This window comes from Lonchura striata, chromosome Z, assembly GCF_050655825.1.
Source record: "Lonchura striata isolate lonStrDom1 chromosome Z, ASM5065582v1, whole genome shotgun sequence".
Classification (NCBI taxonomy): Eukaryota; Metazoa; Chordata; class Aves; order Passeriformes; family Estrildidae; genus Lonchura; species Lonchura striata.
The window spans coordinates 38,012,680-38,031,570 of record NC_140740.1 but is presented as its reverse complement, the minus strand read 5'-3'; the positions used below and the strand labels follow the sequence as shown (position 1 = coordinate 38,031,570).

The 18,891-nt window shown below is 33.3% G+C and overlaps 1 protein-coding gene across 11 annotated transcripts in view; it reads left to right on the top strand.

The window, feature by feature from the left end:
- LINGO2 (leucine rich repeat and Ig domain containing 2) overlaps positions 1-18,891 on the top strand; it is a 487,462-nt gene that overhangs the window by 3,431 nt on the left and 465,140 nt on the right. The gene's annotated exons all lie outside the window — the stretch shown is intronic.

The following is an 18,891-nucleotide window of genomic DNA, read 5'->3' as shown; positions in this document are numbered from 1 at the left end:
CTTAATGATGAAAATCTGTGGAAGGAGGAAACATAGAAGATAAACTGTCATCAATGTTTTATAATGACATTTTGGTGGCCCATTTTCTGTTGATAAAATGCAAATCTTGTGAATTTTTTTTTCTCTCAGGAACTATTCTATGAAGCAATAGTTCACAAGATTATTTAAAAATGTACCGATCAGAGATGTTATTTGATTACAGTCTAATCTCTTACTCATTTAAACTGGAAGTAGATATTTCTATCAACAGATTGTAGGCAAGTCTTGTTATATATTGATATATTGTTAATATTTTCACATTGAATTTATTATAAAATAAAATTATTGACTTTATTATAAAAGTTCTATTAGGTCAGTATGGCTATTTAGTGAACACCTCTTCTGTGTGGTGGAATTAGTGGACGATTTAACCCATCTTTCAGAAATACTCCTAAGTACATGCAAATAGAAATAAGGGTGTGTTGCAATTAATATTTTATTGAAGGTGGAAATATTTTAAACTATTTCTTACTATTGATTTGCACTTCTGCTCATAGTTTTCTTATTCCTTTTATAGTAGGCAAGGGTTGCAAGGAAATGCCAAAATCATACTTGAGTTGGTGTATTTTAAATGGCATAGTCAAAGTAGGTGATTCTTAAAAAAAAAATCAGAATAATACATGTTTCTGAAGGAAATGGATATATGTTTTTTTCATCTAATGATCCTATTACATTTCCTAAAAACAAAGATATCTGAGAAAATTGGGTTTTAGTTGGAAAAATAAAATGACATAGCTTATTAGTTGTCAATCTCAGAATTAAAGTTGCAATGAAAGGAGAAGGAATAGAGTATTTGCAAACTTTTGTCATAATTGGAAATAAAATTATAATGTATTTGAATGGAGTAAACAAAATCATCTTCAGAAATACTTGTCTCTATAAAATTATCTCTTTATTGTGGGTTTTGTTTTGTTGCAAAATGTCTGTCCTTTGGTCAGATTGAGGAAGAATAATTATTCTAAAGTCCTATTTCTTTTTGTTTAGCTAATATTTATACAGCAGTACTATGTTGTATAACTATTTGTTTAGCTAGAATTTATACAACAGTACTATTATTAATATTTTATATTTTTAATAAACACATGTTCTATTTCTACTACATTTTTTAATAAAATTTGCATGGCTTCATAAAGCCATTATTCTTCAGGTGAAGACAGATTCTTTTAAATGATAAAAACCCCAGGTATAGCCTGTAAAAGTATAAGTAAGAAAAATTAACTCATTTTTTTAATATTTGAAGTTATACTTTAGAAAAATTGCTTTTGTTCTGATATGCATGTTTAATGCCTAGAGCAACCAGTGGTCACTAGGTAAGTTTATAGAAATTTAACAGTATTCCACACCCTTCACTTCTCCCTGTCTCTTAGCCTGCTTTAAGTAGACCTGTCTTCCGTGTTGAATATTTATAAAAGTACCAGTGATTGGGGGTGACATTTACTGAGGGTGGCATTTACTGAGGCAGGCCAAAGGCCATCTTTGAGCTGTATAAATGCAGATCTCCATCTCTAAGGGAAGAGTGGGATTTCACTGGAGTCCCCTCTGGTGTTTTTTTCTGTAACTAGGAGTGTAATATGTGGAATCGCATCACTACTCCAAACCAAATAGAGTGGTCTTAGAACAAGACAGCTACTTAGAATGTCATCCTCTGTTCACTTTCCAACTTGCAGAACCTTCATCCTATTATTTCCTTCACTTTATCTTGTTTCTGAGAAAACACAAAATTTTCTTCAAATTGTATTTATTTCTCAATTGCTGCAATTCATAAACTGCATTTCAACACATATTTTGGTGAAGTATTTGTGGAATAGGAGTAGATGCTGGCTGTGAAGAGTTTCATAAGAGAATTTATTGAGGAAAAGCTCAGTTTGGCAACTTCAGAATTCTGTTTCCTTTAACGTAGAAAAGTTTGTGTTCCTCTGTGACAAGTCATCAAATAGATTCCCATTCACAGCACACATGAGACTCAGCAATGATATTTTCCCATATCTTCCCTACACCTTTTGCAGGCCAACAGGTACCAAAGTCATTTAAAATCATCACAACTCCACCACATCTGGAATGCATCAGTTCTGCAGTCAGGTGATGTGTGTGGGGAGGGCACATACAAAGACCCAACTGTGTTTTATCATGTTTACAGAGACTGAAATGACCTCAAGAGAGACAAAAAAGAGAAATAAATTCTTTGGGAAGAAGAAATTATGCTTCCTTTTAGGCCCTGGAGAATAAAAAGGAGGAAGAAATCTCACAATTTCAAGATTGTGAGATTTTACAGCTATGTAGACCCTTATTTGGCATAGATAACACTTGTCAGCCCTAGTAAAGAGGAGACAGAGTCTGTGGCTGTTTGTGGCACAATCTTATGTTTCTAAAGAGGGAAGGACTAGGGAAGACTGAAGCTGGAACAGTGGAGTGTGACTGGGAAAGAGAGAGCCAGACAAACCCATGGCCTCTCACCATCCATTTTCCTGTCTGTTCTCAGAACCAACTACACTTATGCTTAAACATTGTGATTCAATTTTCCAGGCATAGCAATAATTGTTCTGAAAGAAGAGACTGTGTTTCTATTCCTTTTATGGGTGTTAGAAAGTGTTGAGATTTAGAAAACTACTCATCTTCAATGGCCCTATCTAAAGCAACAAGACTTGCTTTAGATGTTCTTCTGAATGCCTCCAGTGCTGTATGTAACTATCAAAACCAGAACAATAATACACAAGAAAAGATGAAACCTACCATTCTATTAAATAGAAAGTATTACTTTGACCTGCTTAGTCAGGAATAGATTTTTAATTTGAAAGCCAGGAAAAATGTAATATTAATAATGTATATGTGGAGGAACCACTTTGGAAATGGGTTGTGTTTATGACAGTACAAGAAGAAGTCTGAAAGAAGATGCAGAATTCTACTTTGGCCAATGGCTTTATAGGCCTTATAGGCCTTTTGATTTTTTTTTTTTTGGTTTTTTTTTTTTTGTTTTGTTTTGTTTTGTTTCATTTTTAAATTACAGGGTGAGACCAACCAAATATATTGAGAAGATAGCTGTCTTGTGCCAGCATTTTACTTTTCCATTCCCAGTGTAAACTGGCACACATTGCAATGAAAAGGAAGCATTTTGAGCTACAGGCAACATGTGAAAACAGAATATATCTATTTATTGTAGTGAAAGCCTGCAAAGAGTGAGTTGGAAGAGTGAATTAAATTTGAGATAAAATTCCTCTGTGCTCACAACATAAATGGACCCTAGTGCAAACAAGAATTCATTCCAATTTGGAATGGATTGAGTTGCTAGAAGAGGTTATAAAGTAGATAAGTAGATTCACATAAATTTAAACCCCAAGAAATTCTTGTCTTTGTTGTCTCCATAGACAAGGAGGAGGAAATAATTATCTTAGAGTTATTGCAAAGGTAGTGGAAAATGTATCAAGGTAAAAGACAGAAACTGCAGTAAATAGTAAGATTGGAATATCTTGCTTCCTAGATTTCAAAAGGAAATGCATAGCTGAGCACCTGAGTGACTTCTGAATCTATAATTTATTTTTAAATGTTATGTCTGATCTGGAGGATAGTCACTTATTAGGAAGAGAAAATATGTCAGGAGTTACTAAATAGTAGTCAAACCCTGAGGAAGTAAACCCTGAGAAAAATAAATGAAGTCAACATCTCAAAACATCTAGATGAACATATCAGGAAGATATGATTGCTGCCCACTTTAAGGAGACAAATATACAAATCTGCTGTATTAATAGTCCTGTCCAGCTTTGTTATCACTGCCAGCATGGCTTAAAGTGAATGTACAGTTACATTCTTATTACAAAACACTTCTCTTGCTAATAACATTTCTCCAAGCTGTTTGTATATTAACAAAGTTACATCCATGTTCTTAAGAAAGGAAAAAGATTGTAAATAATTTGGGTTTTTTATTCTTTGCAACCAATGCTTCTCTGTTTTTCTCAGACTGTATTCTGAAAATGGAAGTTGTGTTGTGCCATTAGGTCTTTCCTATTCTTTTAGGGATAGAATTTTCAGAACAGGAGTCATTTGGGACTTTGAAAAAACTAGTTCTTGTAAGAAATAGATATAATTTCTACTTTGACATAGAAGTAATTGGGCAGTGGTAGTATTATGCATTGAAGACTGCAAAATAAACCATCAAATTACTGCTGTCAAACAATACTGGGGAAAGACAAATTAAAAGTTTAAATGGAAATAAAAAATTATTAAGGACACAAAATTCTTGCTTAGATCTATTCAGTAATTATTTTGTACTTTCTCTTTGTGAACAGTTTTTGTCGTTTTGAAAACAGACAAAGGTGAAAAAGAAAAAAAATCACTGTGAGTTTTAGATTATTAAAACCCTGAATGTACTTTAAAATTAACATGCTAAAGTTTCTAAATGGAAAAAGTAGAGATATGATAAAGTTATGTTATATTATAATAAATATTCTAGTTTCTATGATTTTTTATTTCCCCATTAGACAAACAAAAAAACATGTGATGGGGTAAAGAAATCTAAATGACTATCTGTTTAAAAAATAATAGTCCATTGACCAAACAGTGCTGAAGTAAGAATTTCAGGATTTTTTGCCCAAAACCATAGAGGTATTATATCCAGACAAAATTTTTTAAACAGCAATAGAAAAACAAAACAAGAGTAAAAAAATTATAAAAAGAGTGCATGCTCTGAATGTCATAAAAAAATCTTGTGCACCATGACATGCTGCTCAATTGCTTCCCTGGCTTTGAGAGGTTTATCTTTTCCTGGGGGCTTTAAAAGTTCAGCTGAAGCTATTTACATTGCTCTAAAGGAAGGGTACCAGAGAGTAGGAACAATCAATTTAATTATTGCTCTGTTGGTTACTGCACCACTAACCAACCTGATTTACTTTGCTGTTTCACCAGTACATGCTACTCTTCATAGTCTTGCTTCAAAGCAGTTCACTTTGCAGTGTGGGTAAACAATAGCCTTCAAATACTTACATCAACACCTTGTTATAATCATGTAGTGTGTTTTAGCAATACACCATCTTAATATTAGATTGTGCAACAACCAAATCTGAGTTTTTACTTTTGCTTAATATTGCTTGGGGAGCACTGCAGAGAAGAGATTATGGTTAGATTAAACAGCCAGGAGGCTCAAACAGTTCACTGCTCATTCAGTTAGGGTAACAGTACTGAATATTTGGTGCATCTAAAGATAATAGCTTTTTGCCTTTTATAAAGCAATGAAGCTATTGCTTTGTCTGCAGTTTAGAAACACTGTAGTTTAGCTAGAAAATGGAATTTTACTGGAGGTAAGGAAATGTTTCATATGTTTCATATAGAAGAATCAATCTTCATAATTGTAGATGTTCTGTATGAGGAAGGTGTAGCATGGCCATGGCTGCTGGAATTTACACTTAAATATGTAATCAAGGTCACAGTTTTATTTTATTTACATTCTAGCACAATATTGTTGATAAATGGAAGGTTACTAAATGAGTTTCTGTAATGTATCAAGAGCCTGAATTTCTGTTTTGATTATACCCATCCTAACTGTAAGGTGTTTCTGTTGGTACTAGTAATATTTTGTATACTTTCTGGACACATGAAAAGAGCACTATGTGAAGATAGTAGAGAAGAGGACATGCAGATAACTGGTGCAATTTTTAAATTCTCTATTTTGATTGAAAGAAATATCATTATTGCTTTCTCCAAGTACTTTCACTCTGGACATCTCCTTGGAACAGCACAGAAGTAGAAAAGGAGAACACTGATATACTGAAAGCCGACATATCTAGAAATTCCTGAAACTTCTTCTTCTACCATATTAGACCTGCAAAGTCAGTTTGGAGTATATAATGGATATGCTTTCTTCAGCAGCTGTCAAAATAGAACATGTTCTGCTGTAACAATTTATTTGAAAGCAATATGATCATATCTCTGATTTGAAATTGAGAATAACTCTGAAAATTAGGTAATGGCTTTGGGGCCATGACAGATTACCAGTACATTCAGTTTCGTATAGGTTATGCAAACAAAACTTTATAATTTACTGTTTGTTCAGAATTAATGAAGCAACCAGAAAACTACAGAAAGTAATCTTGTAATATATACATGAAAGTGTAGTCCTTTCTTTTGATCAAAATTAAACCAACTACATTTAAAATTCACCAGGATTTACACTACAAAAGCTCACTGAAATTTACAGTAAGCAGCATTAGTGCAGGTTCTTTTGAAATTTCTGCTCTACCAGTCTATGTTCACACATGAAGAAATGACCTGTTACTCTTCTCATAATACAAACTGATGTCCATTTAAAAGTTTAGTGTATATTTTTGCATACATTTGGATGCAAATTTGAAATCTGAGTTCCAAAATAATATTTCAGTGTTATGTAAATGAGGAAGCATGCTAATTTTCTGCTAATAATGAAATATTCCACAAAATAAAAAATAATCAATATTTCTTCTTTTTTTAGTATCTCCCATGCTTGGATTCTTACATTTTTATACAATAAATAAAATATTTAAGAATATTTATGTTCAGGGTTCACCTAGAGTACAAAATGATTATTTTCTGCAGCTGTCAGGAAAATAATTTAGACCTGTGTATGAACTATGTAGTTCTCTCTTTCTCATGCAGTTTAATTCCAGCTAATAATTACCAATTACATCCTTCAAAGGGAATGACAGAACTACTGCTCATTAATACTTATTCTGTGTTATTTGTAGACCGCTGAAAATATTATCTCCTTTTCTAACGCTGCATTGTGAGGGGTGATGGTAGATTCCTCCTTTGAATCTGCTACCAGTAGCATTTTTACTTTGAAATGCAAATGCTGAGCTCTCTTGAAGTGGTAAGTGCATGACCTCTGATATAACTCGTTATTACCCTTGCAGCTTATTTAAAAAATGTCTTGCCTGAGAAAAGAATCAAGCTCAGTTTTTAATAATACTCACTCTGCGTCACATATTAATGCAAATGTTTTTATTTATGGTGTCAATCACTAGATGGCACTGCTCTATGGTCTTTTTAAGATGTTACATTTTTCTTTTCTTAAAATAATAATTTTTTTCTCTACTATATGGCATAATAAATTGTTGCTGTTTTATTTGGTATCATTTATATGAGATTTGTGGAAAATTGCAAAAAAAAAAAAAAAAGAATAAATGTATTTCTGAGGAAGGTTAAATCCCTGAAATGATTTTTTGGTTAAGTGTTTGACATGAGGAGAAACATGCTGTTTGCTAATCTCTGTTCCAGGACTAGTAAAAATAGAAAATGTCAGAAAAAAAGCCACAATGAGAATGCTCTTCAATTTCTGTGTTTGTTGGTATATTCACCAGTTGTAAATCAGCATGTTAGGTGTATCTTTTACTTCTTGCCAGGAAGGTGATTATGTAATCCTGAACTTGATAGCTGGCAATTCTAGCTTTTCTAAACTTCAGTTGCTCTGTTGTCAATGCAGTCTTTAGCCGAGTGCATAAGGAGCAAAAAGGTAGGAGACAACGTAATCCCTTCTGTCACTGGAGTGTTAGCACAGTGTTTGACTGATTTTATGATTCAACACACTTCTGTGAATAGACTGCTCTACTCCCAGGTCAAAAATGTACTTAGGACATCATTACTGCAACAACACTGTTACTAGACAGCAACTATAAAATTAAAGGGTCTTGCAGATGTAAAACCATTAGCAGCAACACTCTGTCAAGAAAAAGAAGCAGGAGCTGTTGTTCATGTGTGGTGTCTTTTCAAAGTTTAGGGCACCGTCACTGACTGTTAATGAAGTTAAATATGAAGTGGTAATAAGTTTTGTAGGACTGCTGTAGACGGGGGTGCCTTAAAAGTCCTTATGCATTTGTCTGGTTTACTCCTGTATTTTGTTGTTTTTTTTTATTATGGCATTCTGGCACACTGTAGCTCCAGGTCTGTGTGCTTCCTTAATTATTTGAAGAACAGTATAAAAGTACATGTGTCTAATGGCTGCATATAAATGGAACTTCTTTTGATCTCCAGAAAAGCTGTCTAAGGAGTATTTTCAGTTCTGGCTGGAAGAACTGCAAGACATTTTTTAGCCAGAAAGTGACTGGGATTCTCTTAAAATCAGTCTCACTGTGGGATTCTTTCACACGTAGGTGCTGATACTGTCAGTAATGACAGCCAGTAGGCATTCTCTGTTGTCTAATTTTAAATAATTAAAGACTCAGACACTAATTTTTGAGCTTGTCATTTGCAAAGAATTCTATCCTCTGGAATTAGGATGGTAGTTGGACCTGTGCAAATGATTTTGGGGTCTATTTCCAGAGGCAGGATTTACCAGTCTTGCTTTTGATGAAAATTAAATTTATACTCCCATGTGTTCATACTGTGTGACATGATGATTGTGAAGCTTTAAATGAAAGGCTATTTTCAGCTTGGTAATTTTAAGTGCTCAAGATGTAGTGGCTATCCTTTCAAAAATGCATTCACAAAAAAGAAACAGTAGTTAGGTTGAGACTTTCAGAAAATATTTTTCAAAGACAAACCTATAGATACTTTGACAGAAAATACTGAAGTTCTTGCATGAATTGCTTTTCAACAACTGTCTTTTAAAAAAATAACAAAAATGACATTAAATTAATTTTCTTCAAAAAATAATATGTAAATTTCATGAGGAATTTACTTAATCTGGTTACTCTCGTGAAATTATAATTTTAAATAATCTACACTTTTGGCATTGGTGATGGTAATTTACCTTAGAGAGAGCTAGATGAAAATAATTTTGCAGAAGTTATACATTAATAATTTTGGAATTTCACTAAAGATTGCCAAAGAAATCAATAACATCTGGTTTATTTCATAGTCAATAATTTTTGATGTGAAGATTCTGGGGGCTTGAGTTTGGTGTTGGCATGGTAATAATCTGCTCAAGAGGGTGTCAGTTTACATATGATTTTAATTAGCATTTTTTGATAAAATTAGAATGCAAGAGGAGGCAGTAGTGATGCTGGCTTTGAATTGGAAGAATCTAGGCTGAAGAATTATTTGCCCTAGATAATGGGCCTGTTGTTTATATTTCCATGCTTAAACCAAGTGTTTTATATAGTAAATATATAGTTTATATATTTACTGTCTTTTATCATCTGCTGGTTTTTATAGCAATATGCTTGTGTCTGATTTCCAAATTTGCTGTTTCATTTTAAAGAATGACATTTGTGGATTTTGCCAATGTTGCAGTGGGGAAATCATCTCTTCACCAGGACTGGTGAAGTCCGGTTTATGAGTACTTTCTATGAGTGCTTGGAATCTGAATCTTATTCTGTATTAATTTCAGAGTATGGTTCACTGAATTGGTGCATATCTTAAGAGAGACTGGATGAAGTATGACTGAATTATACAAGGAATATCATCTAGACTGTATTGTAACAACAGAAATGTCTTAAAATGTGTCACTTTCTTATACAGCTAGGAAAGTGATTTTACTAACACAGGATAGTATTGCTATGCCTAAGGCTGTTCTGTCTTACTTGACTTGAGTCAAACTAAAGTCTTTTTCCCCTACTCCTCTCACTGCCTTGCTTTCACTTAAAGCTATAAAAAAACAGACACACATTTTATACTCTAGCAGGAGAATGAGGCTGCTGCATTTCTGTCTTTGTTTCCTCATAGAAAACTTAATGATAAGGATCCTTTTTTGGTAAAAGATGGGGGGGAATACCCTCCGCCATAAAAGCATAGAAAACTTTTTTTCCCTTGGGAAATGACCTCTTGGTTTTTCCTTGGTGAAATAGTAATCTAAGTACTTAGAGAACATTCAACAGTGGTTTATTTACTCTGTCTTAGAAGACTGGAAGTTTCAGATATTTTCTCACTTTTATTTCAAATTTACTTAAAATTGGCCATTTTGTTCATAATTGGTATTATATCATGAGTTGATCCATCTAATGAAGTTGTGCTTTATATAAATCTCAGGAGCTTAACTGAATTGTCCTCAAATGAGTAGCATAAATTGTACTGAATAAGTACATTGGTTTTGTGCTGTAGAACAATATGGTGACTTTTTTGTTGTCGTGAACTTATCTGTACAGATAGTTTGTCAGTGCTTAATCTTTGACAGTAAAATCAGTAGAATCAGTTGACAGTAAATTTGAGAGGAGGAGTATTTGCTGTACAGATTTATGAAAAGGCATGTGCTACAGGCTGCATGTCTAGCTTTTGTTCCTTTGTCGGAGTATTTTTTAAATGGTAAGAGGTAACAGTACAGCTCTTTCCCATGACCCAACATGCTAGTCTCAAAGACCTCAGAAACCAGATAAAAAGCAGACCAAAGACATCTCTCCGTAGATTTTTTAGGAAAAGGATATTATTCCAAAGGATTAGCCAGACTGCACCAGATTATCCATCTGTGGGTCTTCTTAATGTGTATAAAACAACTGTGGAATAGGGGGTATGTAAACTCAATACTTACAGATTGTATTTCAAGGAAACAAATACAGAGGGCTCTAAGTAATGTGGTATTTTTTCTCTTTTAGATTAAAATAAGACACCATTATCTTAATTATACATTAATAATTTATTGCTTCTTTAAGCATTACTTGAATATGGTACAACAGAAGTTTAGAGTTTTGAGCATGTACATAGATACATATTCATAGAGAGCATTCTCTTATTTTTGTTAAGAAATTTAACATTCCTTGGAAAAGTTTGATTTTTATTTTAGGAACATGAAGAATTTTTTACTTACATAACAAGTTTTTTGTAGCTTCTGTCATTAAAAAAGAAAAATTTATATTCCATACATGGAAATAAAAATTTTATTAAACAATATGTATAACAATGGTTATCTTTTAGTTATTTGCCTTTTAAAAATTAGCATTACAATGCTATATTGGACTGAAAAATATTTTTGCAGGTTTTATAAATAAGCACAATAATAAGAATTCTCTCCTAGCTGAAAGATATCTATTGCCTAATGATTGCTGAAGGAAGTCCTTTGAAGGAGGTAGAGCAATATTGTAGATTGGTAGATAAATATGTAAATAGAACTTAAGTAGTACTGAACTTTCCAAGTGGTAGTTGAATTAATTTTCCATTCCTCTCCTCCCCTCCCATCCTTCCCTCTCCTCCTATTGCCTCTCCTCCCCTATCTCTGCTCAAAAACTTTTAAAAAGGACTTTGTAAATAATGCTGCCATGTTCTTATTTTGCTACAGTTAAACAGGCTATGTATTAAACTGCCACTGTAATTCAGTTGGACTCCCACAGCCATTCAAGTGGTACAAACTATTGTAGTAAACTATTAAAACAATTTTGTAAACCAGTTCAAGATTTACTCAGTGGTTTAATAGTATTCTTGCTTTGGTTCAACATGAGAACTTTTTCATATTGTTACTGGAAAAGCCGTGACTTAAGCCATTTGAATTAAGAAAATGCGCAACCATTAAAAAAAGGCATTACACTTGCTTTTTAGCTATTTTCTGAACTTTAAGCCACTGATGAATTTTTAATTTTGTCTTTTGCTTCCATTTAAGCCTCGGTCTTTTTGCTTTGTTATACTTCTTTTTGTCTAGATGTTGCCCAAATTATGTAACGCTTACAAACTTTTCTTGGGTGAGTTTTCATATAACTATTCTTTTTCAGGAGGAATATAAGTATTCATACTACAAGTAAGGCTAATAGAAAACAAAATTTAAAAATGGGTTCCTATTACTAGTAAACATAATGAAAGTATGTCTGCTCAGACTTTTTTTTTTTTCCCCAGCATTTTTTTACCAATATATTGTTTTAACTACTTCACATTTTTATTTTTCTATAGAGTTACTGAGCAGGAGGTTCAGTAAATTTTGTTGCGACAAAAAGCTGATTTTGAAAGAGATGTCTTTCTCTAGATCTCTGCAAAAGGATTTGAAAACTCATGCCAGTAAGATTATACTCTTTCTTCAGTGCAGTTTTCAATTCAGTAAGAAGCATTCCATGGGTAAAAGTGACTGAGTCACTGTTACTTCTGCCCAGGGGAGCAAAATTTGTTTCAGGTTAAAACAAACAGACAAACAAAAAAGGTGTAGGGCTGGTACCTACACATTCATTGTAGGAAATTATTTATCCTTGTCTAGAAGTTTGCCATAAGTGATGATGATGTGATTTCTATGAGGGTGGGGGGAGGGGAAATTGGCTTAAAAGTGAAAAACTTTTAGGGTATCATGAACATTTGATCAATGTTCATTTGCTTCATGTAATAATCATATATGAATGTGTTCCCTTGGTACACTCTGTGCCACTGCATTTTATCTTCTATTTGAATAAAATTTCTTGGAAAAAATGTTATTTGCCTCAAATACAGATTGTGTTGAGTTCAGCTGATGGTTTTGAATTTGTATCCAAAACAGCCCCAGCATTTTGCTTGAATACTATTCAAATAAAACACTATATTTTGTCTTCAAAAGGGGACTTTGAAATTAAATTTGTTTCATTTAAACTAGATTTTAATAAGGCCATTAGGAAATAAATAGAAATTTGTTCAAAGATTTTTACAAATGCAGGTTTAGTCACAAAAGTCATTTAAGGAAGTTTGGAATTGATCAGTATTTTCTCTTGAAAATCAAAGGAACTAAAATGCAAAAGGCACTTTCAACATAACATTCAGGTGAAGGGATAAGTCTTTAACTCCTCCTTGCTATTAAGATAGCATCTCTGTGATGCTGGTGGATTACTCAAGTATCTTAAGGGATGCTGAGTAATAGTCTTAACATTAGATTCTGGGTAGTGAGGAAGAGGTGTGGCTGCCAGATAAGCACAGTTGAAATCAATAATGGAGGTAGTCGAATTTATGAAAAGCCAATAAACAGGGAAATATTTTGACGAATCAGGCTCTTCAAGTTGATAATCAAAGATTAACAGTGACACTTGTGTGTAGATAATTTTGTTCTTAAATTGTTGCTCTGCATGACAGATCCAACAGAATGACAGATATTTGAAGGTAAATTCCTTTGAATTCTTTCACATGGTATAGAGCCTGTACAGTATTCTTGAGAGGAAAGCTTACTTACACCAGTCTTTCTCTCACAGTTACCTTCTTTGCTCCTGTTTATATATAATCTGTTATAATCTATAATCTTTATGTAATCTGTTTCAACTTGTTATCAGCTTCATCAGGTTATGAAGCTGTCACAAAGACAGTCAAAATTTGCATCCCGAGGTTCCTAAATCACAAATCATAAGTCTGAGTTATATAGAAGGCAGATAAATACCTGATTTATAGGTGTTGGGACTTGAAGAGTGCCATGAACTATCCTAAGAAGAACCTGAATAATAACTGTTGTCATATCAGAGATGGATAACAGGATTTTTCAGTGTTGGATGTTTAAACTATGACCAGCGTGTTGCTTTGACAAGTCGTTGTAAAAGATATGTAGAATATTTTACCAGGGAAAAAACCTCTTGAGATCATCGAGTTCAACTGAACACTGCCAAGTTCACCACTAAGCCATGTCTCTAAGTGCCACATCTACACTGTTTTTAAATACCTCCAGGGATAGTGACTCAGCCACTTCTCTGAGCAGCCTGGTCTACAAAACCCTTTTAGTGCAGAAATTTTTCAAAATATCCCATGTAAACTTTACCTGAAGCATCTTGAGGCCATTTCCTCCAAGAGAGATATTTGACCAATAATTACACTTTTATTGACAAAAGGGCCAAAAATATTTTCCTTCTTTGAAGCTGAAATTTTTAAACTGCTGGTTTTTGTTTGACTTTGGTTCCTGAAATATCTGACCGGTCATTCCATAGGGTACATACCTTCCTGTCCTTGTTCCTTCATTTGTGTAATGTGTAGCAGCAGAAATAAGATTCCTTATTCCAAAGACAGAAAGGAAACTAAGATTTTTACATGTCTTGTCTTGTAAGACTATTTTCTTGAGAGATTTAGTACCAGTCCCACATCTCAAAGACTTTATTTAGCTGTCAAATATACAGTGTTTTATAGCAAACATCCATTTCCAGAGAGTGACCATACTACTTTCAGCAACTAAATAGTTTTGTTTTTAAAGAGTGCAGGAAATTAGAAGAGAAAGTTTAAAATTAACAGATAAATGTGCTCAGATCACATTTACCTTAAGTGAATTGACCCAGTATGAAGTAAATATTCTAATTCACTTCTCCTGTAAATACTCCTCAGAGCATACTTTTTTTATCAACCCAAGCTGGATTGATCTGAATGAAAAAGAGGTTTTTGTTTAAATTTATTTTGTTTGCAAGTAAGCCAGGTGTTTGGTCTTGTTTATCATGAGTCTGTTCGAGCATTGTTGTAGGTGCAAATAATGTACTGTATCATTCATGTAGCATTACAGAGGTGGATTGACTTCAACCAAACTGGGACAGATGATCTTGGAACCATGAAGGCTGTGGGTGAGGACTTAACATTCAGAACTGATATCTGCTAATGGTGTTCTGTGTGTCTAGAGCTATGTGCATTTTCTTCATAAAGCTTTGTTGGGTTTTTTTGTTGGTTTTTTTGGTTGGTTGGTGGTTGGTTGTTTTGGGCTTTTTGTTGATTGGTTGTTGTTTGGGTTTTTTTGTTTTTTTTTTTTTTTGTTTGTTTGTTTGTTTTTTGTTGTTGTTGGTCTTTTTTTTTTCCTTTTCTATTTACTGTTTTTTCTTTCTATAAGTAAGTGACATTTTCAATATTCCTGTGCTGGATCACCCAGTACAGACAGCAAATCTTGAATGGACCTAGTAGACATGAAAAAAGCTACACAAAACCTCATCAGAACCAAAACATCAAAACTCCAATAGCTCAGAAATTGTAAGTATTTGTCACCACTTAGAACTTCAATAGCTGCAGGTCAAAATTTATGATATTTAGATAGTATTTTATCTAAAATTTTATATAAAATTTAGATAATATTTTGGGGTTTTTAATTTTTTTTTATCATCTGTGATGGAGAAGTCATCATTGGAAAGCCTAATATATGTAATGTAAAATGTCAAAGATTAAAATGTGGGAAAGAAGATAAGATGGCAGGGGAAGGAAGAGCTTTTGGAGAGAAGAGGATGTAAGGACTGACCATAGATTTTGCTTAGATTTGTGGCAGATCAGACAATTGGATGTTACAAAGGTTTCAATAACATTTATTTGCACAATTAAAGATTAATAAATTATAAAACTATACCCTCCAGCTTTTTTACAGGGGAAGAAAATAAGAATCATGTGATTATTGTGCTTTGTGCAAGGTGGGAGGCATTGAGAGAGTTAATCATGAGTGTACATTATCTGCTGAGAGAGGAGACAATCTCAGATTTTTGAAGGTAAATGAACTGTAAATATACTAGCTGAAAGATACAGCTTTTCCAAGAACAGCACACATTTTCACAGGTATTAGGTTATCTTTTGTCTCTGAAAGGTGTTGAAACTTGGATCTTAATTCTGAAATTAAGTTTCTTTTGCATGGAAGTGTTTAGTGTTTCAGTTTTAATTTCTTCTGAGAATTCAAACTGCATTATTTGGGTGGAAACCCCAAACATGAACAAACATAACAAACATAATGTTTTCTCTAGATGACCTCTTTAAAAAAACCCCAAAACTAAAAAGCAGAGGGAACCTGACTTAGAAAATAAAGTAATTAGGAAAAAAATGTAACTTTTAAAAGACAGATGTGGGACTTTGATTTGAGAGTTAAAATAAATTGACATTTTTACCAATGTTTATCCTTGTCTATATACACAGACTAAAGAAGAAATAATAATAATAGAGGAGATACATTGTGTTGGCTTCTGAAATAAGCTGATACATCTTTTTGTTTGATAATGGAAAATAGACAGTCATTCATTTTTGCAACTGAAGTCACTGAGATTATTTTGTAATCCGTGTTGGGAATATGAAGCTGGAGACCATATTTGAAAATATGGTTTGCAGTAATGTGCATGCACTGGAAGAGAAAGATACTGGGGTTTGTTTTTAAGACTTCTAGTCTTAAATAATAATGTTTCATGACTTCTTTCTATGAGAAAAGGACATCAAAACAAGCTCAAAGATGTAAATCCTAGTTTGCATAGACATTTGGAAAGTAAAATCTGTTACTGCTTCTTGCTGGACATGGGTTTATTTGTATTGAGTGAAAGAGTGTGCTCTAGGAGACGTAATGCTTGCTCTCTACTTTTGCATTTATCTGTACCATCTAGTAATGCTTCAAGACTATATTTCTATTTTATGATTTAAAATTTAGAGAATTGGTTCCCTTCCAGACATTTTTTCTCAACTTGTTATTTTCCAGGGAACAACTAAAAATGAATCAATAACAGTTGATCTGAAATATTTTGTGTTGTCTTTTGTTCCTGCTTCATCTTCATGTTTCCATGTGTCATTTAAATATATATTAATATAAACAGATTTTGAAAGGAGATGTAATCTGGAAGCAGAATAATTTTGATGTTGTCAGAACATATTTTCTTTTTATCTCCAAAGTGAACCTCCCAACTGAAAACTGTATTCTAACACATGTATCTTGTAATAGAATATATATGAGATGGAATATAGTTGTTTGGGTTTTTGCTTCAAATTTATCATATTTTATGTCAGGGGTATGTAAAAATGTCCAGAGCATTTAAAAAGAGCTATATGATAGAATGGGCATTGGGGGGGGGGTGGGGGGGAGAGGAAGGGGAGGGGGGCAGGGGGAAGGGCAGGGAGGTGGAATTGTGAAAAAATGGTCTAAATAGTAAATGAGGGAAAAGAGATTCCCAGAGATTCAACATGCAACAAAAATCTACTGTCACATGCATCCCACACATCATTGCTGCATAAATGAGACTTCAGTGATAAATTAATCTGAAGGCTCAGTGTTTTTGTACATTATTTTGCACTGGGAGATTTTGCTATACATAGAAATGTACAATGGTAATGATACCAGTCAGGAAATCTACTTTGTGTGCACTTTATATAGTATTTGTTTTAGTTGACTTTGGTTTTTTGGGTTCTTTTTTTTTGGTCTTGTATTTTTTTTTTTGGTCAAGGATCATCTGTACATATGCTGTTCCTTAAAGAATGCTGATATTCATTCTTTGTGTTGACAATTTTTAGAATGCTGTAATGTGGTGCTCCTTTGATAGAGAGAAAATAAAATAACTAGTTTGAAACATTTTCTATAGTTTGTTTTAAGTTGTCTAAAAGTAAGAATAGCTGCTTTGAATTCTTTGAAATTTGCACACTTATGTGGCTCACCTGTTTCAAGAAAGTCAATGAGATCAGTGCTGCATGTTATGATTATAACATCTTATATCTCTTCTTGGGTCACTGAATCTTATGGTATGAACCACTTAAAAGTAGATAAATTCTATATGTTGTATGACTAATTTGGTACATATACTAATTTTAAGAGATAAATCTGGTCATGTAAATATGCAGATCCTCTTCATCAGAAAATAAATTACTATTCTTGAGGTTTCTGCAGATAAAGATGGCTTATGATATGAAGAAGACACATAACTTGTACAGCAGATAAAAGACATCTTCAAATAAGTATTCATTTTTCTATTGTATAAAATTCACACCTCTGAAGAGGCTACTATTCATGAGTGGAGTATGTTATTTCAGCTATAATAATTGGTCCTGCAGTGAGTTCAGAAGGCCAAGAATTGTTGGTATTAGGCACATATGTGATAAGAAATATGGGTTTGACTCACAACAATTAAACCTATAGGGTGGAAAAGCAGGGCAAATTAAGATACAAGATCTGAAAGCATTTTTCCTCCTTTCTATTCTGCATTAATTTTTTAAAAAGTCTGATCAAAAATTTCATTTAGTGGGATAAATATGAAGACATTAAAGGAATTTTTGTGTTAGCTACTCTACTATTTCCTTATTGCCTTTAATTATAGATGAAATTCACCTTTGGATGTGTATGCACTATGTAGCTCCAGCTTCTGCTCAATATGTGGTAATCATCTCTTCATTATTGTAGTACTATTAGCAGTACTTTTAGTAGAATCTTTAAATTGGCAATTTAGATTGATTTTAGTAGCCTCACTTTGTAGTAGTTGCTTTCATTTGTACAGCAGCATTACTTTTTTTTTTCTTTTTGGCAGGGAAATATAATGCTCAGTAATTTGCTTAGAAGTAATTGCCTTAGAAGTAACAAGAACACAAAACTGGGAAATTGGTCATCCTTATTTTCCTGGCAGTAGTATAAAATCAGCATTCTCATAGTAGACCATCACCTCCTTACTTGTCCTTACCTGCTGTCAAAATAATCCAATAATTTCCAGCCAGAGACTTTTTAGACATACACTGAAGAACTTCTCTACCTGACTGTACTGTTCCTGTGAAGGCTATAAGGAAAGTGACATTTTGAAATGTTACATATTCATTGTCTGAAATGAAATTGTGGCTTATTGCTACTGATTTAGTGGATACAGCTCCACAAATATTCCTATCCAGTTCTAGCTAGATTACATGAATTATTTTATGCACCTTTAGATCCTTTGCTAATTCCAAATCACAGTGCCTTTATGCAGAGTTCTTCAACTTTGCCAGTTCTTAAACAATTACTGTGATAAAACATTTTAATGTCTTTGTTTTGTAGATAACCATTGATTCATTTCGTCATTTAAAAATCTACTTAGATAGCATTTACTTAGGTTCTGAACATGGGTTACTAGCCACATCCATATATAGCCAGTCCAAACTGACTTCCCTCCATAAGTGTATGATCCAGAAGCATTTCTTTTTCAAAGATTGGTGCAGCCATAATTTTGTCCTCTACCATAGAATAACCAGAGTTAGAAAATGCCTGTGTCTAATTCACTTCTTGGCCTGTCTTCATTCCAAAGTTTCCTTAGAAAAGGGTTCTAGCTGCTTACAATCTTCTGGCATAGTCCCCCATATGCTTCAGTCTTTTCAGTTTCT